The sequence below is a fragment of the Pinus tabuliformis genome, chromosome 2_2 (assembly GCF_031772625.1).
Source record: "Pinus tabuliformis cultivar Carrire ecotype Pingquan chromosome 2_2, CPIR1, whole genome shotgun sequence".
NCBI lineage: Eukaryota > Viridiplantae > Streptophyta > Pinopsida > Pinales > Pinaceae > Pinus > Pinus tabuliformis.
The window spans coordinates 1,017,830,575-1,017,851,938 of record NC_142300.1 but is presented as its reverse complement, the minus strand read 5'-3'; positions in this window follow the sequence as shown (position 1 = coordinate 1,017,851,938).

Here is a 21,364-nt window from a genome sequence, read left to right as displayed (position 1 = left end):
TCCCATATCTCCTTCTCTTTCCTCACAAGTATGGATCCCACTTTCAAATAAACAAACAAAAAATTATAAGGTTTATCCATAACAATCTATTTTGTGAGAGAATAACAACAATTTCTCCCATTCGCTCACATAACTTGGTGAGGATAGATGTAGCTTCATCGAGGAAGAATTTGTATATTGGACCTAACAAGGAGCATCATACCTTTCTCATTAGGGAGTTTTTGATCAAGTTATCTAGTTCTGATCCCACGAGGCCATTCGACTGACTATGGGTGGCCCGTTGACTGGCCATCGAATTCGTTCGATCCACACCATTTCAGAGACATGCAGTTTTTAGAGTATAGTCTATGCAATTTGACGAATAAGGTTAGACACTTACCTGTGTGGCCGTGGACATGTTTTGCAGGCTTCGGGACATGGAACGATGGCTTTGCCCACTGCTACTTCGTGCACAGGCGGTGGAACTCCTTCTTTCATTGGTTGATGCTGTCTGCAAAGCTTTGGGACCCGATCTTCTGGTTGTGAATGCTGCATGCATAGCTCTGTCTTTTCTTAGTTGTCGAGGAGGTGTTCACATCCAAGCAGAGCTGGTTGCATGTCCCCTGCACTGATCTCAGCTGCTATCGACTCCATGGTATGTGCGCTAGACGGATCAGCTGCTACAGGATTCCTCTAGGACATCCTGTAGCTGCTTCTCCTCCTGGGACACATGCTGAAATGAGCAAGGTTATATTCGTGGATGACAGGTCCTGATGGAGCTTTGACAAGTAGTGTGTGCGAACCTTTGAATGCTTGATTTGTCCCTTGGGGAAAAAAATTTCAATATGAGGAAAATAGGGCTCTTTCCATGACTGTGCAGGAATACATAACCAGATTGTTGCATGGCAGTGGAAAGCGATGAAACCGATGATGGATGGCAGAGAGGGGTGGCTGTAGACCTCATCAACAGACTTCAAGCTTTAAATCCCTTTCCAGAATCGATTTTTTCCTGCCCGAAGGCTCTACATGATGTTTCCTGTAGAAATGCAGAACTTCCTATAGAAAGTCCTGAAACTTCCTATAGAAAGCTCAGAACTTCCTGTAGGAGGTTGAATCTTGGCCTGAAAGAGTTCAAATCTTGGAAAAAATGAGTGGCCATGGGGGGAGTGTATATGAGGATGTCTGGTAGCTTGGGATGGACCCATGTCCTCGTTTTGCGCAACCTTCTTTATTTGCACTGTATTCCATGCAACCTGCAATAATTTCAGAGATCAGACCTCTTTTTTTCTTTTTCTCTTCATTTTTCTCTTCTTTTTTTTTGAGAGAGACAGTAGGGGCGCCTCCATGAGGTTTTCACCCCCACTATATGCCCTGGGTGCCTCGGAGAGGTTTTCACCCAGGTATCTTTTTTATTCCATTTCTTTATTTTTTTGAGAGACAGCAGGGGCGCTCCATGAGGTTTTCACCCCCACTATCTAAAATAGGCACCTCGAAGAGGTTTTCACCCAGGGAATAGATGCAGAAGCCTGCTCTACTACTAGCACCGATTTTTCCACAGTTTCAAGGAACTCTTGCCACGAAAATGGGTTTCTTGTAGATTTTCAATGAATGCCCATTGACAAGCATGGGGATGGCTTCTTCACCAATGGTCCTGATAAGCATTGAACCATTTTCATTGCATTTCTCCACTGTATATGGTCCTAACCATCTTTTCCTCAACCTCCCTTTGAAATCCTTGTATCTTGAGTCATACAGTAGTGCCCAATCTCCCGACTGGAATTGCTTTTCATGAAGGTGCTGGTCATGCCATATCTTCCTTTAGAGTTGAACTACTTCTGAGTGGAGGAAGGCCTGCATTCTGTGTTCATCTAATCCATTCATCTGTAACAATCTTTCACGTTGAGCATGGCTGAGATCTAGGTCGAGTTGAGCTGCCACCCTCAATGTGTTGTACTCGAAATATATGAACAACAAAGCTTTCATCCCGTAGACCAATTCATAAGGTGTGAAACCTGTTGTAGTCTTCCAAGTGGTTTTGTAGGCTCAGGTAGCCTCAACTATGCGATCTGTCCAATCCTTTGTGCTGTTGCTCACCACCTTAGTCAAAATCCCTTCCAATGCTCTATTAGTGACTTCCACCTACCCATTTGCTTGTGGATGATGTGGGGTGGAAGTCCTGTGCTTGATATTGTGATGAGCGAGCAAGTCTTCAATCAAGTTGGATGTGAACTGGCTTCCTTGATCGGTGACTAACTCTCGTGGGTAGCAAAACTTGTAGAAGATATTTTCCCTTAAAAACATAGCCACCTTTTCTTCTGTTGCGGCTTTGATTGCCTTTATTTCTGCCCACTTGGTCAGATAGTCGGTGCACACAATGATGTAAGACCTTTGCTTTGAAGGGGGGGTGATAAGACCCACAAAATCCATGCCCCACTTCTCAAATGGCTCGAAGGTCACTTGAGGTTGGAGAGGCATTTCATCCCTTGGAGTCGGTTTCCCCATCCTCTGACATCGGTCACAGTGGCTGATGTATCTTCTGACATCTTGATGAAGAGTAGGCCAATAGTAGCCTGCCTATCGATTTTTGAAGGCAGTCCTTTTTGTTGCAAAGTGGCCTCCACAAGGTCCGTCATGGCAGGTTAGGAGGATGTCAAAGAATTCCTCCTCCCTAACACACTGCCTCAAGATTTGATCTGGACCAAGTTTAAACAAGTTGCCCCCAATCCAAGTGAATGTGGCACTCTTCCTTACGATTCTGCTCTTCTCCTTTGAGGATAGATGCGGAGGGAACTGTGTTGAGACCAATTAATTTTCTATATTAGCAAACCATGGAGAGAGTACTGAGATAGAAAACAGATGTTTGTCTGGAATCTAGTCATCCACTGTTCCTTTGTCACCTGCAGGAAAATCCAATCTAGACAAGAAGTCAGCAACAACATTTTCCTTACCTGGCTTGTCGACAATAGTCAAATCAGATTGCTGCAACAAAAGTAACCATCTAATAATAGGAGCATTGACATGAGGCTTATTCATTAAATATATAATCACAGCATGATCAGTGTGTACAAACGTTTGATAACCAGTGATGTAGTGTCTGAACTTGTTTAAGAAATGGACTACAACCAGGAACTCTTTCTCAGTTACATTATAATTCATTTCTGCCTTGGACAAGTTTTTGCTAACAAAATATATGGAATATGGTAGTTTCTCCTCAACTTGTCCTAAGGCTGCCCCTATGGCTTTGTTTGAGGAATAAGTGTGGATGTGGAAAGGTAGGGCCCAGTTTGGACCTCTCAAGATTAGAGCGAACACCAACTTATCTTTCAACTCATCCAGTGCCCCTTTACAATTGTCAGTCCATTTGAACTCGACATCCTTCCCTAAGAGGCCAAACAATGGCGAGGCTATCTTGTTGAAATCTTTAATGAATCTTCGATAATATCTTGCTAAGCCTCGGAAACTCCAAACATCCCTTACCTTTTGTGGAGGTGGAACCTTTTGGATGATAGCAATCTTGTTAGGATCCACCTGTAACCCTTGGCAAGAAATGGTATGACCTAGCACGGTCCCTTCAGTCATCAAGAATTCACATTTTTCGGCACTGAGGGACAGGTTCATCTCAATGCACTTGGTTAGAACTTTTCCCAGATTAGTCAATGCTTCTTGGAAGTTGGACCCATAAGGTGTAAATTCATCCATATAGATTTCTACCGAATCATGGACCAACTCAGAAAATGTGCTCAATACTGCTCTTTGGAAAGTGGCAGGAGCGTTGCATAGCCCAAAGGGAAGGACTCGGTAGGCAAAGGTACCCCATGGACAAGTGAAGGTGGTTTTATCTTGGTCCTCCGGCCTTATTTGGATCTGATTATACCCGCTGAACCCATCTAGGAAAGAGAAGAACTTCCTCCCTGCCAGTCCATCCAACACTTGATCTATGAATGGCAAAGGGAAATGGTCTTTCTTGGAGGCTTTGTTAAGTTCTCGGTAATCTACACAGATTCTCCATTCTCGTTCTTCTTGGGCATAAGCACTAGAGGTGAGACCCACCCACTATTGGAGATAGGGTAGATGAATCCTGCATCCAACAATTTTTGCAATTCTTCTTTGACAATGTCTTTAAGGGTTGGGTTCATTCTCCTTTGAGGCTTCCTCACTGGTTTACAATCTCCTTTAATGTTAATGTGATGGGTACAGACCGAAGGATGGACTCCTTTCATCTCCTTATAGCTCCAAGCGAAAGCATCTAAATGATTGTTCAGTAAGCTACACAGCTCCTTCTCTTTGGAAGGAGATAGGGAGGAGCTGATCTTCAAAGCTCTTTCAGGACCAAACTCCACATTATTAACTCTGGGAGAGGTCGGATCAGTTACACAGAGGTCCACTATGGTGCTGGCCTCGGCATCTTCCACCAATTCCCCTAAGGATAGTGCACTGGGAGGAGGATTTTGAATCAAAGTCTCAATCATATCATCATCGGTTTGAGGGCCTCCCCTAGTGGTTTCTACTATGCACAATGGTGCAGAGTAGACCTCATCCTCATCTCCTTCTTCTAACCAAAATGGTAAGTCATGTTCTAGCAGAGGTTGGGAAGGAGGGTATAGGACTAACTGCTTGGACATAGGACCATTCTTGATGGTCATGTTTCTAGCTCAGCAACTGATGTAAGCATCCACAGTGGCTAACCAAGGCATTCCCAAAATGAGGGGGTATCTAGTAAGCTTTGCCTTTGGCTGAAGGACCAAGAAGTCTTCAGAATACTCCCAAGAGTCAAGAGAGACCAAGACATCTTCCACAATCCCTTCGGGAGTCACAGTGGAGCGATCTGCCAACTGCAGGACTGTCGAGGTCTTCCTTAAGGAACTCAGAAGGTTGAGTTTAAGCATGGTGTCCCTGGTCATCACATTAATGGCAGCCCCTAGGTCAATCAAGGTATGGAGGATAATGGTGCCATTGATGTGGAAATCAACTACAGGACTCCCAAGGTCCAAATACTTTGGACAGCTTACTTGCCCCAACATTAGATCGGACAGTTGTCTTATGACATTGATAGTTGAGGCATCTCTATTTCGCCTACCTCGGTGCCTGAAACACTTCTCCTTAATCAATTTGTTGTATATTGGTACATCATTTATGGCCTGGAGAAGTGGTATTTTCACACACAACTGTTTAAGTTCTCCCAGAAGTTCAGTCTCCTCTGGGTTTGGTTGCATGGTTACTGTTGGTCACTCAGGAAAGGGTGGAATGGCGCTGGGTTCACTTTCATGTTTCTCGTCCTAGTCCTGTAGGGGAGGAGGTTGGCGATCTGGAAGGGTCTTCCTGGATCGTAGGTTGATCTCCTGGATCTCCACAGCATAGGTAGGGCATGTTGTCTCCCCATTGTATACCTGCTGGGCTTGTCGGTTGTTGGGGTTCGGGTTCGGTTGAGCAGGCATTTGGGGTTGTCTTGGAGGAGCAGGAGGTAATGGTTGTGGTTGAGTCGGTGGGTGGAGGTAGAATAGTGGGAGGAGAGTTGTATTGGAGCCTCCACCTCAGTTGAGGTGCATTCCACTGAGGTTGTGGCTAGGCATGCGAGTGAAACAAAGGAACAGTGCGTTGAGCATGGTACTGAGGTGGAAAAGACCATGGACGAGGTGTGGACCAGGAAGGATGAGCAGCGGGACCCCAAAAAGGCATGTGAGCAGATTGGTTGGGGCTATAATAAGCTTGGGATGTCCCTTGCATCACGTGCTAGTAAGGTCTAGGCCCGTGCAACCTCCTTTGGTTGAGGAAGTAGAGAGGTTCAGTGGTTGCCTTAGTCCCTTGGTACATGGCTTTAAATCCAGGCAAGTTTAGGCATTGGTTCATGGGGTGGGTTTCCTCACAAACGAAGCATACCTCTACTGAGTGCAATGGAAACTCATTCTTAGGGTGCTTACTCGTACATCTAGGAAAAAAAATGGCCAAATCCCTCTCAACTTCCTCTTTATTTTGTTGGATTTGGAAGGTATCGAGTTGCATGGCAATGGTGTGTCTCATCTCCCTTTTGAGGTCTTCCATCTGATTAGTAAACTCATGCTTGGAGAAGGTAGTACTAGCTGAAACTGGATTCCCCGTACCTCTTTTCCGGGTTGCCCTAGAGTGGTTTCTAAACACATTCCTTATGTCCTCATAAGGTAGTTGGTAGATGTCTCATCTAGCTAGCATGTGAAGGGTATCTAGAAGGTCTTCAGAAACTCCTTGGAGCAGAACCAACTTTAAAGATTCAGGGTCAAGTGTGCACCTGGCCCGTTTACAACTAAGTTGGAACCTTTCCTCATAGTCTTCTAAACACTCATCATTTCCCATGGTCATTCGAAAGATTTCTCCCTTTGCTTCTTTTGACCTACAGTAGTCCTGGTATTTGTTGTTAAAGGCTTGCTGCATCTGAGCCCAAGTTGTGATACTGTTTCTAGGTAACCCCATGAACCAGCGTAATGCTACATCCTTGAGGGTAGACGGAAAGAGTTTCAACTTTTGCTCATCTTCTGCATAGTCATAAGTTCGACAAAGGACAACAAACTCAAACAGGAAGTTATCAAGGTCTTCAGTGGTCAATCCATGGAAATGAGGTAAGGCTGAGGGACTTATGTTCTTCATCTTCATGTCCCCATTGGTCTCTCGCATGGGGAAAGTACCTTCTATTCTCTCGTCATCGTCTCTACCGTTTCTGTTTTCACCCATGGTCTCAAAAGGAATGTTTTATTGCTCCTATTCTGTTATAGGATCTTTGTATATCTCAGGAGGTTCACCTATAGGTTCTTCTGGGTCACTGACACCAAAGAAGAGAGAAGGGTGACTCAGTGAAGTGGAGGGGGTTTTGGGTACAAATTTTTTGGTATTATCTCTGTTCCTACGAGGCATGAAAAGATTTTTGATTTCTTTTTTTTTTTTTTTCTGATTGTACCTGCAAAACTGAAACAGATGGAATTGCAACTAACTAAAATCTATCTTGCAGAAACGAAAATGCGGAATTGAAATGAAAGTAGGAAAGGACTAAGCTATTTTGCTGAAATCAAATTGTGAGAATGAAATACTAGACTACATTTGCATAATTGAAATTCTATTCTACGCTTGCAGAATTGAAAGGCTAACTATGAATGTAGGAAATGTCTACTCTGCTTTTGCGGAAATGAAATTATAGAATGGAAATGAAATAAACTACTTAGTAGAAGGTTAGAGTAGGGAAATATAAGAAAAGCAGCAATCACAAATACTCTGATGCTTCCCCAGCAACGGCACCAAAAAGAATGGTGGGCTCTAGTATTGCAGCAATAATGCTGCAACTCCTGCGACTCCCTTCTTTACTCCTATCAACCCGGTAGTACGATAAAACTTGGAAGCGACAGTGCTGTATGCACGGGTTATGCGTCAAACTTGTGATTTCAATGAATCCTGCCTGATTTTAAGAAATTAGACGAGAATAATCCACTAGAAAAGCTTCCAAGAAGTCACACTAAAAACAACTCGAAACTAAAGGAGTTTTCCTTAGTGTGACTTTTTTGGATTTTCTCATGCTAGAATCCTATGGATACATTTGTGATGAAATCTTGATTTGTGTTATTTAAACTAGTTTTTTAACTATATATATGGATTTGGCACCCTGAAAAACCCCTAGGGAACTTTTATTGTGCAGGGGTTACCCATCAAACTTGTGATGTCACTGAATTCTTGTCGGATTTCAGAGAAATTATATTGTAATAATCTAGCGGAAAAGCTTCCAAAAAGCCGCACTAAAAACAACTTGAAACTAAAGGAGTTTCCTTTAGTGCAACTTTTTGGAGTTTTCGGTGCTGAAATCCAATGGAAAATTTTGTGGTGCAATCTTGATTTGTGTTACTTAAACTAGCTTTTTGATAGTATATATGGATTCAGTACCTTGAAAGACCACTAGGCCCTTCTATTATGAAAGGGTTACCCATCAAACTTGTGATTTCAATGAATTCGTGTCGGATTTTAGAAACGCTAGACTCGAATAATCCACTAGAAAAGCTTCCAAAAAGTCACACTAGAGACGACTCCAAACTAAAGGAGTTGTCTTTAGAGCGACTTTTTGGAGTTTCGGGTACCAGAATCTGGTGGGAAAATTTGTGGTGAAATCTTGATTTGTGTTATTTAAACTAGATTTTTTACTGTATATATGGATTTGAAAAACCCCTAGGGCACTTCTACTATGTAGGGTTTACAAATAAAACTTGTGATTTCAATGAATTTGTGTTGGATTCTAGAGAAATTAGACTGGAATAATCCATCCAAAAAGCTTCCAAAAAGTTGCACTAAAGACAACACGAAACTAAAGGAGTTGTCTTTAGGGCTAATTTTTGTAGTTTTTGTCTTTATTCTCAAATTTAATATTAAATATATATTACATTAATATTTGAACAGAAATTATAATTTTCTAGAAAGAGGAAAAATGTAAAAAGAAAAATGTATTGCAAAAATTATTGATTTTAACATTATAAATAATTTTTTTTATTTGATAAAATTAATTAATATAAAAAAACCAATATTTTTAAAAATAATAAAAAAATTGGGTAAATATAATCTTTAAAATATTACTATAATAATAAAAAAAATAAAAACCCTATATTATATAACTTTACGTTAAATTTTAAAATCAAAATATTTATTACAAAATTAGTATTCTTAAATAATTTAGCTTCATTTTCTCTTAAATATTAATAAATAAAAGATTGGTCAAAGTAAATGAGGATGACCACCATCAATATTACTCGGTAGAGAGGCATATTCTACAACTCAGTATGAGGGGATGGATAAGTATGTCACGTCTCCAATAAAATATTAATAAAAAAATTAATGTATACCGGAAAAAATGAAAGTAATCATGGTGATAAAAACTAGGGATTTGATCTCTCTCGGGCCATGATAGATCCATGATAGATCGAGAGTTAGATGGATCTAAGGTGTCACTAGTATTCTATGGTCAAAGGTCACTAGTTCGTAACCCCAATAGCTAAAACCCAACAATACTAAGGGCTAGTGTGAGCAAGATGATGCTATCTATGGATGATTTTGACTACTTAGGGCTAAAGACAACTCCTTCATATATTAGTTAGACAAAGTATTTTCCATAATTTCAAAATTCTTAAAAATACTAAAAAAAAAACCATTTAATCTATTTCATAATTTTGAAAATGACTGGAAAAATTGGTGTTGAAATCTTGATTTGTGTTATCTAAACTAGTTTTTTCACTCTATATATGGATTCATTAGGGTGAAAAACCCCTAGGGTACTTCTACTATGCACCTTTTACAAATAAAGTTGTGATTTCAATGAATTTGTGCTCGATTTGAGAGAAATTAGTGTGGAATAATCGACCGAAAAAACTTCCAAAAATTTGCACTAAATACAACTGGAAGCTAAAGGAGTTGTCTTTAGGGAGGCTTTTTGTAGTTTTCCTCTTTATTCTCAAATTTAATATTAAATATATATTACATTAATATTTGAACGGAAATTATAATTTTCTCAAAAAGGAAAAAATTAAAAAGAAAAATGTATTGCAAAAATTATTGATTTTAATATATAAATAAAATTTTTTATTTGATAAATTTAATTAATATAAAAAACCAATATTTTTAAAAATAATAATAAAGTTGAGTAAATATAATTTTTAAAATGTTTTTATAACCGTAAAACAAATAAAAAGCATATATTATTTAACTTTGCATTAAAATCTAAAATCAAAATATTTATTAGAAAATTAGTATTCCTAATTTTTAAAATTAAAATTTTATATATATATATATATATATATATATATATAGTTTTAATTATATCTCAAAGCAGTTGTCTATAGACTTTTTGGAAGCCTTTCCTATGGGTTTTTTCGTGTCAAAATCACCCAACAATTTATTGGAATCACAAGTTTGATAGCTAGTTTGTGCACGATGTAGTTAAAAAACCATTTTAACTTCAACAAATCAAGATTTAAACTCAATTCTTCCGGCGATAATCTCCAAAAAATCGCATTATAGACAACTCTTATTTCAAATAATTTGACTTTATTTTCTTTTAAAGTTTAATAAATAAAAAATTGGTCAAAGTAAATGACGATGACAACCATCAATATTATTGGGTAGAGAGGCACATTCTACAACTCAGTATGAGGGGATCGGTAAATATGTCAGATCTCCAATAAAATATTAATAAAAATAAAATGAAAATAATCATGGTGATAAAAACTACAATATAATTTAATAGAAAGAATCAATATTATTGGGTAGAGAGGCACATTCTACAACTCAACTCACGGGACTGGTAAGTATGTCAGGTCTCCAATAAAATATTAATAAAAAAATTTAATGTGTAACAAAAAAATCAAAATAACCATGGTGATAAAAACTACAATATAATTCAAATTCAAATTCCTAGAAATACTAGACCATTTAATCTATTTGATAATTCAGAAAATAATCATTTCACCTATTGGTTAAAAAAACGGTTTTCACTATGTGGAAATTCCAAAAGCAACATATAAAACAAGGGAACAAGGGTTGGTTAACCTTAGTTACAACGAAGAGTAGTAAAAAGTCTATATGTTGGAGTCCGATAATAAGAAGACGTGGTGTTCTTCTCTCCTTCTCCTTGAGAAAACTTGTAATGAGTAGTGGTTATTGACTACTGATCGCATCGCAGGGCTCGCGACTTTTTCCTTCCATCTGCTGAGGTTCTGCGCTTGGTTTCCTCAAAATTCTGTAAGCTTCTTGATCTAGTTCTTCTGTAAGCTTCTTGATCTAGTTCTTCAGTATGTATCGATAGGACTTTACGCCATTATATCGTGCATAAAATCCTGATATGGAAGAAATCATAAGTGATTTATAGTTTTTTCTTTTGGCATTCAGAGCCGCGTTCAGAGTAACTATATGAAGCGGCGAAGACAAGCGTGAGTTATTTTATCTCCCCCATTATGTTAGTCTGATGTGATAGCAGATCTAAAATAAACCATATTAATTGGTTCTAAAATTTAGTATGTGATAGCAGATCTCTGAAAAAAGCTTCTATTCAGTTCATTGAATAATTTTACTTACCCGACTTTTTATTCAGTTCAAAACGCTTTAGAAATTTAAAATATTTTGTCATAAAAAATCTCTAAGTAACTTTACACACAAAAGCCTCTTTATTCACTTGGATCTCTGAATAACTTTATTCACAAAACAAAACCCTTCATGAAACCCAACTGGTTAAGTGAATGTGAATGTGATGTTGCGCAACCCTAAAGGGCATGCAACAGTATCTTAATTAAGGGCATGCAACTGTATCTTAATGTAAACAAATAAAGGGCATGCAACAGTATCTTAATTAAGGGCATGCAGCAGTAAGATTCCTTTTTTTTTTCTTACCAGCGGCGAAAGATTCCTTTTTTTTTTCTTACCAGCGGCGAAATGCTCCAGTAACAACAATGTAGCATTCTGCATTTAACGGGGAATATTGTGGATGCGCAGTTAAATCGGATGTTGGATTTTGCATCCCTTTTATCATCATTGTTAATGCAATGTCCAGCGAAAGAAGCGGGTTTTCTGTGCCCATGAGCAAGAAGTGGGATTTCTGTGCTTATAAGGCCATGTATTTCTTAACCATCCATTGCATCATTTTTTTATGTTCAGTAATATACCCTAAATAATTTTATGTAGTTCTGCATGTTGTCTCTTAATATTGAATTTTTGCCAGTCATATTTGCAGACATTTTTGTTGCTATTGGAACTTCAGAATCACTGTGATGGGGTGATGGTCCTTTTTCTTTTAGTTTTCATAGATCATTTATTGTTATATTTGCTGACATTTTTGTTGCTAATGGAACTTCAGAATCGCTGAGATGACTTGAGGGTTTTTTTTGGCTGTCATAAATCATTTATGGTTATATTTGCTGACATTTTTATTGCTACTGGAACTTCAGAATTACTGAGATGGCCTGGTGGTTTTTTTAATAGTTTTTTAGAGATCTATTATTTTTATAACCTTTTTCTTTCTTAAACTTTTTTAAAGTTATCTTGGAATAACCATTCCATATGGTATACTCTTGTTCATATGGACTTCTTAATGAATAACCATTCCATATGATATACTCATGTTCCTAGTATGTTTATTTGTGTGATGAAATAGTGGTTTCTGTTTCTGTTCCTTAGTATGCTGTTTCTTAATATTGAATTTTATAGTTTTATAGATCTTTTATTGTTATTTAAAAATCTATTTTTTTTATAACTTTTTCTTTCTTTCCTAATAACCATTCCATATGGTATATTATTGTTCATAAAAAAGATCTTTTTATTTCTTTCCTAACAACCATGTTCATGGTTTCAAAAAGAGACAGATTTCCATTATTTTGTCAATATAGGTGCCTTTTGTCTATCTGTTCAGATATATGAAATATGATGCAGTTTGTATTTCTAGCCAGTTACCTTCATTCTTAATTAGTCCTTCTTTTACATCTTTATACAAAAGGGATGATGGGTAACCTGCTTATGTTCTCACATTTTTGTTGCTTGTGAATAATCTAATACAACTCGGGAGTGCGTGATCCTGTCGCATATCTCAACGAAGTAAAAGAGATTTTCAAGGATAATAAAGAGAAATATGATGAATTCATTGAGGTCATGAAAGCTTTCAAAGCCCGAAGGTCTGTACTTCTTTTTTATAAAGATGGGCATTATCAATCAATACCTGTTATTTTCTTTGGTCTCCATTAACTACAAATCTTAATATTGATGACAATTCTTTTGGCAATTCTGCAGACTTGATAGGGTTGATGTTATAGTTCGAGTAAAAGAATTATTTAAAGGCCATAATTCCCTTATTTTGGGTTTTAATGTCTTTCTCCCTAAAGGTTATGAAATTACATTTCCTTGGCAAAAACACCTTGACTTTTTTCACCAAGCAACTAGTTATGTTAATAAGATCAAGGTAATGCACATGAGCAATTATGTTAATAAAATCAAGATAATGCAGATGATGATGTATTAGTTCTTTGATATTTGAAAGCTATTTTATATTTACAACCCAATTGATTGTAACTAGATGTGTTTTTGAAATGTTGAGCTGGTATAGGAGTCTTTGTTATAACATTCTTGTTTTGGTTTATTGATTTCAGACAAGGTTTCAAAGTGATGAACAAGTATATCCAAACTTTTTGGATATATTAAACATGTATAGATCTGGGAAGTTGGAACAAATCAAAAGATGAAGTATACGAAGAGGTACTTTCTAGTGTTTTGCAAATATGAGAACATAAATGTTAATTTCTTCTAATTATTTTAAGCTATGCTATTCTATAGGGAGTTTAATTCTATTTGTTTGTATGCAGGTGGAAACGCTCTTTTATGATCATCAAGATTTATTAGAAGAATTTAATCTTTTTCTACCAAACTAGATAGGTGCAAACACTATTTTATGATCTTCAAGATTTACTAGAAGAATTTATACTTTTTCTACTAGATGAGAGATTTATTAGAAGAATTTGCACTTTGACTACCAAATGAGATAGGTGGAAATACTATTTTATGATCACCAAGATTTACTAGAAGAATTTATACATTTTCTGCTCCAACTCCCATTTCCAATGTGCATTTCTAGTAATTTCTATTTGGTATTTACACAAAGAAATTGTGGTGAAGGCCTCTTATCTAATCACTATGTTATATGTTAAAAGAATCTCAGTGACTATGCTTTATCAATGTAGTTGTAAAAAGTACAAACCTAGACAACCCATTGAGAGTTTCTTCCATTTTATATTAACATATAGTTATGAATGATGTCATAATATTGATTGCAAATTCCTAAAGCTATGCACATTTTGCCAATAAACATTTTAATATTTAGTCAAAGTGGGTCAATATATTAGAGACTCAATTCTATTCCATGTGAAAAGATTAGCAATCTTTTTAATGCTTTTAAAAATAACCATGGTCAATTTCACAATTAGAGTTATGTTTGAGAAGGCAAAAATCAATACTAATTTGTAGCAGTGAAAAGAAAATTGTTTGCCCTTCCTTATTTTGCTGCTTCCAATATAGCATTTTAGTTTGTTTGTTTTGTTATTGCTTTGAAGCATATCCATGTTGAAATCTCTACAATGAATATTGTTAAATGGAAGGGTATATTACATAATGTTAGCATTTTAGTTTGTTTGTTTTGTTATTGCTTTGAAGCATATGCATGTTGAAATCTCTACAATGAATATTTTTAAATTTGAGGGTATATTACATAATGTTTTTGTAACAGTATGCAATGTGTTGGTCAATGTTGTGCAGAAGGTGCAACATAGAAATTAAGAACTACAATATGCATGTCATGAAGAATCATATTTTCTATTGTAGCCTCTACATTTTTCTCTTAAAACTGCAAATGTTCCAAAATCTATATATCTTCAAGTTTTTCTAATAAGATGGGTTCTTTCAAATATATTTGTTGTAAACATAGGATGTGAGATTGCATTAAATCATTGTTCCTTAGTAGATCATTTATATGTATTTGTAAGTTGTGGGTTTTTAGAGAGTGTTGAGGTATATGCATTTGTTTCAATGGATGGGTAATTATAGTGGAGTTCCCATTTTGTATTTTTTGTAGACTTTCTATTTCAAGAGAAATTTTGGACTCTTGTCTAGAATTGGTAATGGATAAACAATAGAAAGTAACTTGTTATTATTATGGGTAGTTAAACGTTACAATTTCAAGGTGTTTTTACCCAACATGTTCTATTTAACTGTTCCACCTTTCTTTTGGTTGAAAGACATATGGGTTATAATTTTTATATATCAATTTGACACATTTTCCTCTGGCCCATAGACCCTTAAATTAGACCCTTAAATTTGTTCTTATTTATCAGTCCCATGTTACTCTTTTGAAATTATAGTCACAATTTATAGTTAGTGTATTATAATGTTGTCAGTTGATTAGACCCTTAAATTTGTTCTTATTTATGAGTCCCATGTTACTCTTTTGAAACTATAGTGACAATTTATGGTTAGTGTATTATAATGTTGTCAATTGATTAAGTTCTTCTGAAGATTTCTTATTACAAACTCGAAACAATTCCTTTATTCTTTGTTTTCTGTCAAGAATTAACTCCCATTATAGTTGCAATTCCAAATAGTCTCTTTCCGCAAGTTCCAGTTTTATTTGGCTTACAACCTTTAGTTTTGAAAATAAAGTGGATTATTTAACATAATCATTGTTAGAATGCATAGTTCATGCTTCAATTTTTGTTATAATGTTCTTGTTGAGTATTTTTGTCCAATATTTGGAGTTAGTTATTAAATTCTAATCCTATTATTCTATGTGATTTCTTATTTCATCTAGTGCCGATAATCTAGGTAACCTCGATCTGTTTTTCTTTGGAACCTTCTTCCCACCTTTCTAGAGCACCTATATATATATATATATATAGTAGTTCTTAATAGATTATGGGTAAAGATCTGATTATGGAGCCAAAAAAGCTTTTTCTTAAAAGCAAATGATTATCAAAAGCATGATTGGAATTGGCTTATAAGGAAAATGGAGAAGGGTATTCACCACTAGTGTAACCATTGGTTATCAAGATGGGTTTGACTAGTTCTAGTTAAAACAGTATTAGAAGCACAACCTGTCTTCTCCTAAATACTATCTTTGATCCCTAGGGGCATTCTTTACAAGATTCAATGGCTCTTTTTCTAATTCATATGGTATGGTAGCTGGGAGAAACAAGGATGGCCTTTGGCTAAGTGGAATAAATTTTCTCTCCCAAAATCCCAAGGGGGCTAGGTTGTCAAAAAAAATTATTATTTATGCCTTGGTAGCCAAGAGTGTATGGAGGATAATAAATTCCAATGGATTATGGATAGAGGTTATTTGATCAAAATCTATGGATCCAGACTCTACTGGATTGGTTGAGGTGTCCAAATCCCACAAAAAGGCTCGATGTTTTAGAAAGCTCTTATTGATGCCCTTCCACCAATTCATTAACTACTTTGTTGGAAAGTTGGTAAAGGTGTCCAAGTGAAACACTGACTTGACCCATCGGTGGGGTGCACTGAGGTATATCATTTTCCTGATCATATGATAACAAACATTCCGGCCAATGGATATTACACCTTATCTCAAATTGCAGATCCTCTAGCTTCAACAACATATCTATATGAAGATAAATATACATACCCATATCCTTAGAATTTCTAAGACATTACTTGTCCAATTTCATATCCATTAGATCTTGAGATTATGGAAATGGTCATACCTTAATGACTTAGTTAACCCAGTTGAATCCCAAAAAAAAAAAAAAACAAAAAGATATCTAATCTAGTGATTCAATTCTGACCTCATCCATACCTTCATTTAGAGCTCAAGAAAATGATGTTCTAGAGATCTTCTCTAACTAATCGTTATCCACATGTTCATGAAAACTGACTTAGATGCTCTGGTTCGAGGTGACTCACTCTTTTCACTGGGCCTGAAGGTTCAGATTCTTCTCCACTGAAAATGAATCTCTTCATCTGTTTCAAAATTAGAGTGAGATCGGGATGATGACTAGCCCCTCAACTATCGTACAGAGGTCACACCTTTCTTGCACAGATAAGGATTACTCCTTTAGGGAACATTATATTATCTAAGCGACCATGGATGTTTCGGAGCTCAAGGTTTAGATGATACTAAATATAGTATAATAGGCTGTGATGAGCCAACAACTAATACTGTTGCATCTATGATGAGCCGGCACCAAATAAAGGAAAGGGGAGCTATTATCAGCGTCAGGAACTAGTGGTACACAGAGCTATTTCTCAACCAGCAACTCTGGTCGTATGAGTCGAGATCTAAGGTTAGTGATGCAGACGCAGTTTCTTATCCATCACTAGTAGGATAGGTAGAGGTATAGGTAGAACCAGCTGACTAAGCAGTAGACCCAACACCCGTTTACCCAATGGCTAAGGTAAAGGCAGTTGGAAACCCAACAATAGAAGTTCTAATTAATCAGTCAGTGGAGATTACAGAATATCCACTTATACCTGATCGAGATCGAGAACCAGAAGCATATCAACTGGAAGCACCCTACGCAGCGTCTGTCTATCCAATACCATCATCTAACCCAACAACAACAACAGATCCTGTTCTGGGCCCATCATCCATCTCTTGACCAGCATCGTTGTAGATAAAATATCCACTTATACCTCGGTGGAAGAACTCCATTCTCGTCGTTGGACCATCCTAGAACGCTCATACACCTAACTTGTTATTAGTACCTATTCAGTGGTGGCTGCTAGTACCTATTAATCTAGGCGTAGGCAAGGGAAGGAACAAAGCTATAAGCGAAGGGATTATAAACAAGTGATTCATTTAATCCAGTAGTTGATTCAGCAACCATTGAAACAGTTGAAGATACATACCCATGCCCAGAAAGCTAATCCAGCTATATAGGACCAATAGTTTATCCGCCACCACCTCTAGTACCAGCAGAAAGACCATTCACAAGAAAAGTAGATGTTTTTTCAGTCGAATATGTAGTTGACTCTACAGCAACAGGCTCAACCTAAGTAGATCTTGATGATTAAGCAAACGAACTAGTACCTTGTGATCGAGATGATGACCTTCGTGATCGAGTTGTGGATGATCCATAGAGAGACACATATAGGGAACTAAGCACTACACATGGGGAACGGGAACTAACCACCACATTACATAAAACCACCTAATGTAGTGATAGAGATAGTGGTAAAGATGAATTTGATGATTTTAGGTCCAGAGGTGAATGAGCTGAAGGAGCTTTTCATGATTGATATAGAGTAAAAGAACCACCAGTAGCCATGGTAGTAGATATAGCACCAAAAAAAAGATCATGTCGGTTCAGCACCAGTAATAGTAATAGAGCTAACAACATAGGTCTCTTTACCAAGACAAAACACAAAGCCTACAGACGCAGTGACAGTACCTCGATCCTTTCCATTTTGACATAGAGAACCAGTGTCCACCTTTCATGTTAGAGAGCGAGATCCAGTTAGTTCCACATCAGAACCATATCCAGTTGCACCAGTAGAGTAAGAAACAACAGTTCTACCAAGATTCGATCCACCAGTACCGCTAGCAGCATATCCAGTAGGTAAATTAGTAGCAGAGTAAGCATCCTAATCACCATATGCAGATCCTCCAGGTCCAGAACCAGTCCCAGGCATTGAAACACCATGAGAAACGACAAGAACAGTAGTAGAATCCAATGTTTATTCAGTAGATTAAGAAAATGAACCATGACAGCAACATATAATCTAAAAGCTAAGGTAACACGAGAAGCAAGGGAAGATGAAGACCTAGTAGCAACACTAACCAATAAAGTAGCACCCATAGTAGAAAGGGATGGAGATGCCTCGGGTGCAGTTTAAGTTGTTCAATTTCCAGATCAAGACCTAGAAGCGGATAAAGAACCAAGCCCAGAGATAACCCCTAGTTGACCAGTAACAATGTATCGCCATGATCACCATTTTCTATCCCTTGTTACTCCTGTACTAGCATCCCCATTCCTATTCCTTGCTAAATCCTTGTCTGAGAGGGTCCATCCAAAAGCTAACATAATAGGATAATAATTGTTCACAACTGCAAGAACATAAGTATAACTAGGTGGTAAGGCATAGGTTCAATAAGGTAATGCAGAGGAAGTATCCTAGCGAGTAGTTGCTTAAGAAATAGCATCAGCAAACGAAGAAGCATTATTAGTGAGTTTTTAATCCAATTGGAATCATTAGAGACCGAGATCACGAGGCAGCATAACAACTCCATATTGTTCGAAATTTCTGGCCATTTCAAACACAAATTAACTAGACACAGAGTAATGCTTTTTTGCCACATGATCTTTTGCACAGTGAACCCTAAATAAAATTTCTGAGCAAAGAAGAGTTTCTCAACTAAAACAAACTTGTATTAATTTATAAACTGGGTAATACAATTTTCTTGCTCTATCTTAGAGAGATTCACCAAAAATTTTCACCAAAAACAAAATACTATGTGTCTCTTTTACAAATGATTTTTACATTGCTCTGTAAAATCTTCATTCACATTTTACTTCTGTAAAAAGGTGTTTTACATTTAGTGCTGTAGAATAAAAATTCTTATATTGATTTACTGCTGTAAAAGCAATTTTCTTACATAGGTTTACTGCTGTAAAATAAAAAAAACTTTCACATTTACCCAAAAAGAATTTCTTAAATGCCTTGCTTGTTTTTCACATCGCATTTAACCAAAGTTATCATTTATTCTGCTGCTCCACACCATACATTTAATTATGAATTTCAATGCATATACTCCTCAAGAATTCGCACTGATGTCCAGTTTTTTTTCCTCCTGTGTGAAATTACAATTAAAAGTCAATACTCACACATCATATGGGTTAACAAAAAAAATACATGCCGTATTAAAAACTTTAAAGCTTTTACCTAAAACTATGATAGTTCATTAAATACATTAATGTTAAAACCGTTCCGTAAAACTAAAAAAAATTCATGCAAGTTGAAGAAGATCCTCGGATGCATCTCGCAAGGCTAACTCACACAAACGAAACGTTGTTTAATTGCCGAGGGATTGGTGGTTTCCGTTGACTTGATCGGATGCATCTCGCAAGGCTAACTCACACAAACCAAAAGTTGTTTAATTGCCTAGGGATTGGTGGTTTTCAAATCGTACTCAGGACGTGTGTCACTTGGTGGGGGTGTTCGGAGCCCTTCTTACGGATACCGCTTTTGCCAATAGGTGGTGCGGGGAAGTATGGGTGGTTTTGCCAAAACAACACTGCAATAAATGTGCGGTTGAAATTAATATTTCAACACTCCCCTTTAATTTCAACTGCTGGGGTTATGAGTCATACCCAGACATTTCCTCAAAAATTCAAAGCTTTTCTGGGCCAATGGCTTTGTCAAAATGTCTACAACCTGTTCCTGAGTCCTGCAATGTTGTAGAACAATTTCTTCATTGCTCACCAATTCTTTGATGTAGTGAAACCTTGTGTCAATGTGTTTCGTTCTCTTATGAAACACCGAATTCTTGGATAATGCAATAGATAAGCTATTGTCACAAAAAAATCACTCTTGCTTTTGCATGGTCTTGACCTAAGCTCCTCAACATCCTTCTCATCTAAACTGCTTGACATGTTGCTGCTGTAGCTGCCACATATTCTGCCTCTGCTGTAGACAATGCTACAATGGACTGCTTCTTAGAAGCCCATGAAATGGCTCGTGAACCCATGTGAAAAACATAACCGAAAGTGCTTTTCCGATCATCTACACTTCCAACCCAATCACTATCAGTGTATCCAACCAAATTTGAACATTCTGAGATTTTATATAAAATGCCAAACGTTTTAGTACCTTTAACATACCTCAAAATTCTTTTTGCTACCTGCCAATGTGCTTCCTTTGGCCTCTCCATGAATCTGGAAATTAAACTAATAGCAAACATTATGTCAGGCCTAGTTGCACTCAAATACATTAAGCTGCCAACTATGCTCTTGTACAAACTAGGATCAAAGTCCTTGCTGCTGTCCTCCTTGTTGAGTTTTAATCCCATTACTGTGGGAGTGATTGTTGCCTTGCACTCTTGCATATTAAATCTACCCAACACTTCATTTACATATTTTGCTTGTGAAATAAAAATCCCATTTTCATTTTGATCTACTTCTATTCCTAAGAAGTATCTCCGCAAACCCATGTCAGTCATTTCAAATTCCTCTTTCATGACTGTTTTGAATTGTTCAATGAGGTAGTCATCATTACGTGTAAAAATAACATCATCAACATATAACACAACAATTAGCAATTTACCATCTTTTTCTTTGATGTAGACGGTGGGTTGTCTCTCACACTTCGCAAATTCATTTTCGAGTAGATAGGAATCTATCCTACTGTACCATGCTCTTGGCACTTGCTTCAGCCCATAAAGAGCTTTCTTCAATCGGCACACTTTGTGCTCTTGGCCTTTCTTCTCATAGCCTAGAGGTTGCTCAATATAAACCTCCTCTTTTAACTACTCGATGAAGGTGGTAGCTTTACTCCTTGCTCGTGTCCCACAGGTCGATAAGATGCATTTACAGGTTCTTCCACTCGATATCTAGCTTCAACCCAATTAACAGGCATTGGTTAAAAGAGAACTCTTGAAGTAACAACAACCGCCTGCAAATTCATACTTCTAAGATACGCTTATTCAGTAAGTACTTTAGAGCTAAATGGTCTGTGCAGAACTGAAAATGGCCTTCCAATAGAATAGATAACGGTGGAACTTCTGTAAATCATACACCATAGCTATCCCTTCCCCCTCTTTGGTGGTATAGTTGTGCTCGGCTTGAGACAAATTCCTAATTGCAAAAAAAACAAGGTGATTGAGATTCCCTTCCCTTGGCTACACAAG